Here is a 13087-nt window from a genome sequence, read left to right on the forward strand (position 1 = left end):
AGCACTAGGTAGGACGCAACAACATCTATTAGGGATTTGACGAAGCAATTATGATACTGAAACAAACTGACTAAACCAATACAGAAAAACTGTAGACGCCGACAACTCGTAATGAGCGAGACCGATTTGTCCATTGCAAGTGACGTTGCACAGCAAAATCGCTCCTTCAAGCTAAATACTGCACCACGCTAGCCTAGGGGCAATCGATAACATAACGTTATGCGTATGTAGGCGAGCGATTTGGCCACTGGAAGTGGCATGACGGAAGATGAAATTGTTGTCTAGCTGAACGCTAGCGATCCCAAAGCTCAGGGCACCCCATGGCAAGTTCGGCTAGATGACCAGTACGGGCGGGCCCAGGTACAAAGACGAGCAGCGTCGCCAGAAATGCGTAAATCCCAAAGCTGGGAACCTGGACGGCTATTGTTTTCATGGACTTTGTGCAGAAGATGCACCAGGAAATGGCGGAGTGTCAGACAAGCTGAAAGATGGCTTCTTGCAGCTCTTTGAGAATCTATAATAATTTATAGTCAAATATTAAAGCAAATTTTCGATCTCAGAAAAATGAGGTGCATCCAGTGACACGACAATGTTTTCAATATTTTTAAAACTACAGAAGTTAAATTTCATAGTGGCTAAACATTGTCAGGATGAACCTCAGAATTAACGACATTTAAACGTTTCATGCGATTTCAACAAATGATATCTCAGATGATAACATTGCACTGTAGCTATCATCCCTGAAACCCAATCTGCTCTATTTGTTTTATTTATTGACTTACAACGCCTTTTATATCTTTTTTATTACGCAAATGTTTGTAAGAACATCGTGTCCTCCACCATTGCACAGCAAATAAATACAGTATGATTACCTCACATGTTGTCATACTTCTGTAATCATTTAATGAACTGTTTACTATTTTTCCAGTAACTTTATTTAAATGATGATTCTAAGTGCTATTAAAAACTAATGGTAATTTAAGAAGAGGTCAATTGCATGTGTTAGGTGACACCACTATTGAAAAGAGTAACAAAAGACGCTTCTAACAAGCTGGCCAAAATAATTATTTAAATAACATTTGATCACAATACGTTGTCATTTAAAGTGAGTTCACTTGTGTATGAATACTAGCTTATTTATTTATGAACAAACGTTTATTAGCAATTATTCTGAATAAACTGAGTGTGTGTGGATATTTAGAGCATTATATGGGATGGCGTTTTGAAGAGCAATTACACTAGCAGTAACCGCCAGGTATTGACATAATCAGTCAAATAAATGGCATTCACGCATTTCACTTCGATTCTCTGATTATCATTTTGTTACATCTTGTGTGATATTGACCCAGTTTTGGGCATACTCTTGCTACCTGATGTGATGACCACCAGTCAATAGCAACATATGAATATGAACCAGCTTCAAGTACTGAAGCTGCCACTGATGGGTAGTCTACAAGACTACCAACACCGTTATAGTTCAGGGCACCATCTGATCTGAATTTTTAGCATAGTTCAGGTCAGATGGCCTACCAAAGGGATAGCCCAGGATCAACATTCATCACGACATCAGTCTAATGGAAAACACGGGCAGTGACGTGAGAGGGACAGAGTACTCTCAGGGGTGTCGTGGGGATTCCTACCGTGGTGTCGTGAGGTTTCCTACTGTGGAGTTTCCTACGTTTAGTGGCGCACTAACCTGTCAGAGGGCCAGGCCGGTAAAACAAATTGAGGCTCCCCTTGCTGCCCCCTTCCACCCTCCTCACCACACAGGAGTTCTCCGAGAGTTTCAAATGCAAACGGAAGGTAGTGCCACATTACTTATCAGCTTCATTTTGTGTCGTGATAATTTACAAGGTATAACGTTATTTCACGTAACACTGAAAGTGACTGCTCTCGTAAGCTCGTTGCTATTATTTTATAGCTATGTTGCCCGTTATACGACAGAAATCGTTACATGATTCGAACAACAGAGTGCACGTAGTACATGGGCATGTTTAAATTTTTTTAATTTTTCATTTTATTTATTTTTATTTATTCTTTGTTGTTATTGCTGTTGTTCAACATTACAGTAGCAAATTGATAACCTTTTTTTCTTATCAATCGTAATTTCTTATTCAATTGTTTGTAAAATGGCTAGAGATTTGAAACACCTTTCATAATGTCTTTTAATCTTTTGTCAAGATCTATGTACCGTTTCTTTCTCTTTTGAAGAGCTAGGCCAATGGAATCTTTTTTAATTTCAAAAACAGCATTGACTGCCTCCTCCTTCAGCTTTGGAATCAGAAAGTACACATCTGGATGTTTCTGATTTATTGAGGAGTTCAGTTTTCTATGCCAACCTTCGACAGCATTCGTCGTTCTGTGTCGTTGGTTAAAAACATTCCACATTTCAATAGGTATATTAGGATTTTACATCCACTGATCAACCATATAGTTTGCAGATGCTGTGATCCTCTCTCCACTGGGCATTTGTTCCATCATTAAAATCCACGCTTCATCGACAGTGTTAAGTGGAAGATGTCCCACTGCAGCACACATGCGACAGAACAATCGGACTTCATCCCTATGCCTGTTGTCTTCCATTAATCTCAGTTCCTGTATCTTCTTCCACAGACATTGGTTAAAGTGAAAATTACAACAGGCAAGTTGTGTTTCAAGGAACACTGAATTCATTGTTTTTATTTTAGCCATTTCAAAATCTAGCACTGCAGTTATGGTGACCACCCAGGCATCTTAGATTTCAATCCAGAAAAAAGGTGTTTTATATGAATTTTGACTTTTGTCTGGCAGCAAAGCAAATAAAACAAGAAATATCTTAGTTGGCTCTTCTGTACTTCCGATATTGTCATGGATTGTCTTTTCTTCACGAACTATTTTTCTGCCATTATGTAGTTTTTTTCTTAATCTCCACATCTGTTTTGTCAGGTGGACAAGAATGTTGCTGTTGAGCAACGATTTCACATTTTGCAATTTTTAAACGGTCTTTGCACCTACTCCGTTCGTATTTGACGCACATCCAGTTCGTATATTCTTCATTTTCTCCTATAAATCCTTGAAAAGACACGGCCTCCCTTTTGTTGTTGTTATCACTTCCATCGTGTACACTGCATAGAACAGAAGTCGTTTAGGAAAACACACGGAACGAAAACTATCGACGACGACAGTGTCTGAGAAAGGGTGACAACACTTGCACTGAGGGTGAGCGACTGGGATAGACAAGCAAAATGGCTCTGAGCACTATGCAACTTAACTTCTGAGTTCATCAGTCGCCTAGAACTTAGAACTAATTAAACCTAACTAACCTAAGGACATCACACACATCCATGCCCGAGGCAGGACTCGAACCTGCGACCGTAGCGGTCGCTCGGTTCCAGACTGTAGCGCCCAGAACCGCACGGCCAATCCGGCCGGCATAGACAAGCAGTGGGGGAGGCTGAGTTTGCAAACACCTCATTAGGGAACCGGTTGCTCGGTACAGCTTCGATACCTGCTGCACCCTTCAAGGAAACCCCACGATAGGAAACCCCACGAAGCTCGAGCAACTGGCTAGTTACAATACACCAGTCACTACTCTTGATGAACTGTCGTATCTTGTTGAAGCTGTATGGGCAGCTCTACATCTACACACCAACCAAATTCTGTTTGACTCAATGCCCAGGCATTTCAAGGCCGTTATTACGGCCAGAGGTGGTTGTTCTGTGTACTGATTTCTCAGGGTCTATGGACCCAAATTGCATGAAAATGTTATCACATGTCAGTTCGAGTGTAATATATTTGTCCAATGAATACCTGTTTATCATCTGCATTTCTTCTTGGTGCAGCAATTTTAATGGCCAGTAGTGTATAATTTTTAGCCTGGAAATGACTTGCTCTTGCCACATATACTTGGAGGTATTAAACAAACTATAAACACACTACTCCTGATAACTATAATTATTAGTCTGGAAATGAAGTAAACACCGATTTATTGTCGTTCAGTATACTGTCCTCAGCCACCAATAAAAACATCTGCACTTAGGGTGTTATAACATCCCGTATATACTCTGTACAGGGTAAGGCAGCTAAGACAGGCCACCCAAAATATATCCAGAATGCACTTATGCGCCTGACACCCTCTATATACTAGGTACACGTCGTGGAAACTAAGACAGGCCACCCCAAATACACTGAAGAGACAAAAAAACTGGTACACCTGCCGAGCACGCGGAAATGCCGCAACACCACATGGCATGGACTGGACTAATGTCTGAAGTAGTGCTGGAGGGAGCTGTCCATAAATCCCTAAGAGTTCGAGGGAGTGGAGATCTCTTGTGAACAGCATGTTGAAAGGCAACTCAGATATGCGCAATGAAGTTCATGGCTGGGGAGTTTGGTGGCCAGCGGAAGTGTTTAAACTCAGAATAATGTTCCTGGAGCCACTCAGTAGCAATTCTGGACGTGCGCGGCGCCGCATTTTCCTGCTGGAATTCCCAAAGTCCGTTGGAACACACAATCTCCATGAATGGATGCAGGTGATGGGACAGGATGCTTACGTACGTGTCACCTGTCAGAGTCGTATCTAGACGTATCAGGGGTCCCATATCACACCAACTGCTCTCGCCACACACCATTACAGAACCTCCACCAGCTTGAACAGTCTCCTGTTGACATGGCAGGGTCCATGACGTTGTCTCCATATCTGTACATGTCCACCCGCTCAATATCATTTGAAACAAGACTCGTCCGACCAGGCAACATGTTTCTAGTCATCAACAGTCCAGTGTCGGTGTTGACGGGCCCAAGCGAGGCATAAAGCCTTGTGTCGTGCAGTCATCAATGGTACACGAATGGGCCTCCGGCTCCGAAAGCCCATATGGACGATGTTTCGTTGAATGATTCGCACGCTGATACTTGTTGATGGCCCAGCATGGAAATCTGCAGTAATTTGCGAAAGGGTTGCACTTGTGTCACGATGAACCATTCTCTTCAGTCGTCGTTGGTCCCGTTTTTGCAAGATCTTTTTCGTGCCGCTGCGATGTCGGAGATTTTACGTTTTACCGAATTCCTGATATTCAGGTTACACTCGTGAAATGGTCAAATGGAAAAATCCGCACTTCATCACTACCTCCCAGATGCTGTGTCCCATCACTCGTGCGGAGACTATAGCACCACGTTTAAACTGACATAAATCTTTGTAACCTGCCATTGTAGCAGCAGTAACGGATCTAACAACTGCAGCAGACACTTGTTGTCTTATATAGGCGTTACCGTCCGCTTTGTGTGTTTACTTATCTCTGTATTTGAATACACATGCGTATACCAGTTTCTCTGGCGCTTCAGTGTATATCCAAAATGAATAAATATATTGGTGTGCGGTTTTCGGTAAGCTATTGCTGGCAATATTGTGAATTTCCTGACGTTCACAGGTATTTTTTATCGTTTACAGTCACCTAATTACAACATGGACTTCGTTTTTCCAATGGAACTATGTTCTTTTTTCCGTGGCATTTGAAAGAACTTTCTAAGAGACCTCCAGTGACATAACATGTGTGTGCCTTGATCAAATAGTATCAAGACAACAGCGCCACAAACCACTGCCCTACTGTCAGGAGAAAAGGTTCCATAAACAGGGCCCTACCAAATGTAAGCAAGCATGCAACTCAGATACGGTTCCTTTGTTTATTATCACGGCTGTCATACCATGCACTCAGAGTGTTCACCTTGCATTGCTACACGCTAAAAAGTGGCTCTGGAGAGACAGTACTGGACGTTGAATTTCATCTGGAGTTAACGGCAGCACAGGCCAGTGTTGCAAGGCATTTCATGCCCTAGAGAGTCGTCGGTGTTTCCTAACAGGCCTTTTGTTTCAGTTTTCGCCAAAGGAAAAAGTACAGAATTGTTAGGTTTGCTGAGTGTGCAGACCCTTTTGCGTTTCAACAACGACCGTTCCTGTGCTCTCCAAATGTTTTCTTAAGAGGGTCTTTTGATACAGGTGCGGAATGTGAGGGACATCCGGCAGGTTGGTGCCACACTGTTTGCATTATGTCCAGTGGGATGTCTTCCAATAACTGCAACAGCAGCATACCGTAGGAACTCGAGACACTTGAGTGTATCTAGATTCTCATCAGTAAAACAGGGACCAAGGATGCGAATCTTCAAAAACACGCACCAAACGTTGATAGTGCAAGAGTGTTGTTTTTATCCACTTCTCTGAGCCAATTTGGATTATCAACTGAAGATTAATGCATGTTTCGAGAATTGATTTGCCCATGGTTTGTAAACGATGCCTCTTCCTCAGATAAAATTTAGCATAGATATACCGCATCACTTTGTACTTTTCGTAGATATTCGGATAACTGTAACCAATTTTGGAAGTCACTATCATGAGGCTATAGATGCACTGAAATGTAAAGAGGATGAAATGCTGTGGAATGTAGCGTTCGAAATGGTTCAAATGGCTCTGAGCACTATGGGACTTAACGTCGGAAGTCATCAGTCCCCTAGACTTAGAACTACTTAAACCTAACTAACATAAGGACATCACACACACATCCATGCCCTAGGCAGGATTCGAAGCTGTGACCGTAGCAGCAGCGCGGTTCTGGACTGAAGCGTCTAGAACCGCTCATCCACAACGGCCAGCTGTAGCGTTCGGGGAACACTCGTTTTGTTGGTCCCTCTCGTACTTCCGCGATGTCTCTTAGTGGAATTTGCATCACGTGTAACTACTGAATCCCATCGCTCGTGCGCCGACTATAACACCACGGTCAAACTCACTTATGATAGCCTGCCATTGTAGCAGCAGTAACCGATCTAACAACTGCACCAGACACTTGTCTCATATAGGCGTCGACGACCGCAGTGCCGGCTTTGCCTGTTTACATATCTCTGTGTTTGAATACGCATGCCCATACCAGTTTCTTTGGGTCTTCAGTGTATTTGATCAAGCCCCATACATATGTCGCTGAAGTTGTCGTAGAAGCCTCTTTCAAAAACTACAGAAAAAGTATACAGTGCCACTAGAAACTACAATTCAATGTCGTAATTCGACGACTATGAACGATAAAAATTACTTGCGACCGTCAGGAAATTCATCGTATTGCCCGCTATAACTTGGCGAAAACCGCACCTCAATATGTTTACTCATTCTGGATGTATTCGAAGTGCCCTGTGTTAGCTGCCTTAACCTGTATGAAATTTAATTCAGAATGCACAATTTACATTGACATGGAATGATTATGCCGATTTTCCTCTGTCCATTCGACTAGTGATAAATTTTTACGGTGACCTGTATAGATCACTCAGCTTAACTTTCAAACAACTCGCGAATCTACGAAATGTTTAGTCAGTTCGGTGGTCCTGTTTCTCCTTCAAGTATTCAGAGTCGTTCATACAACAGCTTCCTACTGTCAAGGGGCATCGGCTAAGAGAGAGTAATAATGCAAATTGACGCAATACACTCAAATTTCGAATGGTACAGTTTACACATCATTTATTAGCGTGCCCAAACGTTTTTGTGTATCCTCAATATTTTAAGTAATGTGTCTGAAGATTCATTATACTTGCAGTGACAGTATCAAGCTTGCCTGTAGAAAGGCCTTTACAAGTTGATTTGAAGTGCTTCGATAGCAGTTGTCTACATGTAATAACGCACAAAGCAAATGACGACCTGTGTATGTGTTCTCATCATTGTATTTCCCCTAACATGTGATCACCTCTTTAGCACTAGGTCAATACTTTTTCAGTCGCTAGAGAACCGTAAAACGGCTAGTAAAGTAACAACGTGGGAGTTCGTTAAACAGCTGTTATTCGATGTTTTTGGTCGCCGAGACATGCCGTCACACTCGGATGCGGAAGCTTACGTCAGTATTCCTCCCCTCCGCTTTGCGCAGCCAAGCACACGCGAACAGTAGACCGTTGTCCATCTGGACACGCGTCAGCTTCTGCATTTGGGAACAATAAACTCCATTCCTCAAAACTCGACGCCTGCTGAAATATGCATAACGAAAAGACTGTCGAAACAGTAATGTTGCCTCCGCGTTTTATTACGTAGTATGACGAGTCGTCACTCAAACCGTTAACACTTCAATTTGAGAAGACGAAAATATACTTTTCCACAGCGCTTACTGACAATTAGGTTATCGGAATGTAAGATATGCTGGGGACTAGTAAAACCATAATCAACGTTTGCGGAACATTTTTGAACAGAAGCCGTTCATACGGTGTAGATCGTGGTATTTTACATACTGTTCAGCAAAGGTGAAAGATGACACTGCTGGAAATACTTGAAATCAATAATAATATGCTACAGAATTCCAGTTTAGCTATAAATGAGCAAAACAATTTTCTTTCTCCCTTCTCTGTTAAATTAAGTTTCCGTCAGGCAACTGTTAGATTACAATAGTAATCTATATTTCACATCCTTTTTGCAAATATGATGATTTTCACATACAACAAATAACTTTATTTTAAATTTTTTCTTAAATGTAACGATTTCTGCGTAATATAAAAAAGCACTTTTCATTGTAAACACTTTTTATCTCATCATCTGCGTATCTTCTGTATCTGCATCAGTAATATCTGTGTGAGTCGTTCGTCATTCTATCTGTAGTTGCGATATTCAGTTGTCACCTGAGGATGGCTTAAAATGGCGAATGGCAGTTTGTAATCAAATATATAACATTTTGTACCTCACCAGGAAACTGGTTCCTAATTAATACTGGTATACCTCTGTTTCAAACCAACAGCTCAGTTTACCGAATCAGTACTAGGAATAAAAACAATCTTAGTAGCTGTTTAAAGCAACATGGGCATAGGGACATATACTGAGAGCTGGTGACAGAATGGTTATGAAGATATTTAAAGCAGTGCTTGAAGGAGCCAGCAGATTTGCAAGAATAAAGCTAAGGTGGGAGAAAGGTATCTGAGAGGACATAAGGAAAACTGGAATCCAGTGTTCTGTTCAAATGGATTGCCATTTTAACTCTTCAGCGACCTGGTTAACCATAAATTAATCGACACGATATCCAAGGCCAAGTTCAGAGGAACATTTCCGAAGTCCCTCATGAAAAAATCTGAGGTCAGACGGGGAGACAGACTCTCCTTTTTGCTCTTTAGCAAATGTGATCAGGGAATGGTCACGAAAACATAAAAGAGTGGATAGAACACGACTGGAATGTAAGAAAAAAGGAGTACAAATAAACTGTTTGGTATTCACTAACGATACTGTGTTATTATCGGAGTCATGAGAAGAAGCAATTAACCAAACCGTTTTCCAGAGACAAGCGGCTTCTTTGTAGAAGTATACAGTATATGACGAACTTCTAGACACTGTTACACGGACGACATCAGAAGGAGGAAAAATTCAAAAAGGCTAAATTCGTACGAAAATCGACAGAAACTTATCTGAGAGAAGAAAAATTACAACATCACGGACAAATAAGAGAAATTTAGAATACAAACGCACAATGAACATCTAGAACAAGAAAACTCTGTAAAAATGTGACATTACCAGACAGTGATACCCCGAAGCCTTACGCGCTATAGCACGTTCGAGCTTTGTAGAAGCACGATTACTTAGGATGCTATACATTGTGGAACGAAGGATTCTCAGGTGGATATTGTGGCCTCGGATATGTACGCGGACAGACATCCGACATCATTAGGAAAGGAATATCCATGCTCATCAGATCGTAGAATGGACCGGGAAAGGCGGACACATCAGATATTGGAATTTATTGTGAACAACAGGACCAAAGTACGCAGGATCCAAGAACAGCAAAGGACTGAATTAGACCCAGGACAAAAACATGATGTACAGGAGAGCGGGGAACGCAGTAAAGAATAAGAATGAAAGAATATTGGACAAGGATAAAGACCAGAACAAAAGACGCTGATCTGAGTTAACGTAGTCTTCAAATGATCAGGAAAGACGAAATACGAATGTCATACTTCTACTAAATTCTGGCGGAAACTCATCCAAAGTTGGTGAAGATTTATAAGGAGTATGCTTCTCCATTATCAACAGTTGAGAAATAGGCTCACCAGGGAAGGTACTAGTAGCCCCCTTAAAAGAGTACAGTGGTCACATTGGAGCGATCTAGAGGGTGCTGAATTGTTACCAGCTGGTCACTGACACTTCACCGTTGACGTAAGTCATGCTAGTGAAGAAGTGTGTGTACGTGCCAGTGGGCTGTATGGATTGGATGGGTCAACGTGGAGAAAAGAAGAAAAATGAACTCTCATATTTGGACGCTTACGCCACCATACCGTGAATGGAAGTGCCCGATTTGTTTTTATACCAACGCGGGCTGTCCACTGTATCTACAAGGAATGGGGTCCCGCTGGTATCCATTTAACACGGCGTAATAACAGTGGTCGTAGAAAGATCCTAACCGACAAAGACTGGAGACGAGTCCCACGTCTTGGCAATGAGAGTCGGGTTGAAAGCCGACGGGAATTTTTCTGCCAGTGAATGTATGTGCATTTGAACCAGTTTCTGAGCGAACATTGCGAAGGGAATACATGCAATGGACATTTGGCGTCGGGTACTTTTGCTCGCAACGACACATATGGCTTCACTTGTACAGTGGCCGAAATACCACATAAACTGTACAGTAGCTGACGAGTAGGGTGATGTAGCACGACGAGTAGCGATTTTGCCTCTTTCCAAGTGAAGTAAGGTGTCGATTGAAGTGTGACCTGCAGCGTCTAAAGGGTGTACTTCAGATCGAAGATGTTTCCGTGACATTTTCAGGGTGTTTTTCGCATCATGATTTGCACACACTGATTTACTTTAGCTGGATCTGAACCGAGACGTTTATTTCAACATCCTAGTTTACCAAATATTGGCGTTGCGTTGTTTGGGGAAGGAGACCAGACAGCGAGGTCATCGGTCTCATCGGATTAGGGAAGGACGGGAAAGGAATTCGGCCGTGCCCTTTTTAAAGGAACCATCCCGGTATTTGCCTGGAGCGATCTAGGGAAATCACGGAAAACCTAAATCAGGATGGCCGGACGCGGGACAAATATTGGCCTCTCCTTTATATCTTCATGATGAGTATACCGTGGACAATGCCGTCTATCAAGAAGATAACACACGTGTTCACAGGCGTTGCACGCACACATTCTTGGTTTGACGAACACCCAGGCCCTCAATGGCACCACGACCACCTCGACTGGGCCACCCATTAAGCGTCAGGATTCTGTTCAGCCAGTTATCAGACAGGCTGATTGGGGGAGGGGGGGGGGGCAAATGGAGGATCCAAATTGGGGATAAAAGGGAAAGGCTTACCAGTTCCAGCATACACCTTAGAACCAAGGGAAACCCCCCAAAAACCTTGGTCGGAACATTAATTTATACATGGTACATCATCCTTCGTTGAGGACGTTATCCCAAACAGAAATTAAACTGTTGTGTATGTGTAAGGTGTGTAAATGTTGTATATGTGTGTATGTACGAGTTTTACTGAACAGAGTGACATAAATTCCATACAAAACGCCTGGGACTATTTCTGACTGCAGGAGAAACGTAACGATCAACAGGCCCGCAATTTGGTTGCTCTACGGGATCAAATTATCAATGAGTGGCTTGAGCCTACCTGAAGCAACTTGCGGAATTTCTACCTCTTCGAACAGCCTTCATCATCCATGCTAGGGGTGGAGTTCAACGGCATTAGCTTCACATACCCTGGAAGCCGACTATTTTTTTTCGGAGCACTGTTGCTTTATTCAAATAAGGTCGGACTACTCTTGAACGTGGTACACTCAATGAACGTTCCAAGAATACAGAAACTTGTAAAACCATCAATAATTTGTGCAAATACGGTATTGGATGATTGGCCATAGGCAAATCAGAGAAAGACTATGTTACATTTTGCTTGTAGTACTTACTGTAATTTTGCCAATGTGAATGTCGTATTGCTTGAGTGCTGACAGAAAGGAAATTTGGAAACCCACATCCCGATCATTTATGAACTGTTTAAAAAAGATTCCAACAAACTTTGTTCGCCGATATGTGACTGTGGATGAGATGTGGTGCTGGCTCACGTCAAAAATGAACGGCAATCAAAGCACTAATGGAAGCCACTAGAACTGCACGAGAGAAGATAAATATCGATTTCGAGCTGTTGGTTTAGGAACACCAAAGACAATATCGATTTCATTTACCTGAAATACAAGTGTTTTCCAACTATACAAAAGGGGCTCTAGTTACACACCACCTTACAAAGTAGAGGCCTGTAACTGACGGATATTACCGCATAATAAATGCCCGAGAATAGGAACTAACTTTTAGAAAAATAATTCATCGAGATAACGCAACTGGTCACTTAGCAATGGGATAACTGAGGGATTTTAGGTACTAATTGTTGTAATACACATCTGCTCGAATTTGCCCCTGTGTGACTTCTATCCATTCCCATCTCAAACTTTTTTTTTCGGCTGAAAACATTTCGACTAATCAAGAGTTTCTGGCAACTGAAGATGGGAATTTTTGCAGACCCTGTCGAATCGCAATTATGTGATGTGACCTTCTTACTGGGAGAACGTTGGACAAGAAGCAGTAACCTAAAAGTGCACTTTTGGTCTAAAATTCTCGATCATTATAGTAAGTTCGACGTAAGGGCCCATTTCATTACATGTGCCTTGTAAGAAACTGTGTCGTCCCAGACACTTGATTTTTTTAGTATAAAAAGAAGGCATGGAAAAGTGTTGCGAACTGATACACAGTATGGTAAGCACACTAAGAAATTTAATTTCTTAGTTTTTTATGTCACTGATTGCGGAATATTATCTAAAACGTCGTTGTACTGAAACAATATTTTCTTTTGTTTCCTTCATGTGAAGCGCTGTGAGTCATGGGAGAGATGAACACTCTCACAACTGAAGACGAAGATGTGGTGCAATGAGAACTTTCGCGGCGAAATCACCTTATTTCTGCATTTTGGCATCAGATGACTCCAATGTTTCTACCCACACAAAAATTTAAACGTTCATTCAAACAAAAAAGAACTGTATAATAATGTATTGATTTAATGTAACTAAATGTTTCATTGTAAAAAAAAGAGAAATTGTAAATATTTTATATGACAGAGAGACCATACACACT

This window comes from Schistocerca piceifrons, chromosome 8 (assembly GCF_021461385.2).
Source record: "Schistocerca piceifrons isolate TAMUIC-IGC-003096 chromosome 8, iqSchPice1.1, whole genome shotgun sequence".
Taxonomy (NCBI): Eukaryota; Metazoa; Arthropoda; class Insecta; order Orthoptera; family Acrididae; genus Schistocerca; species Schistocerca piceifrons.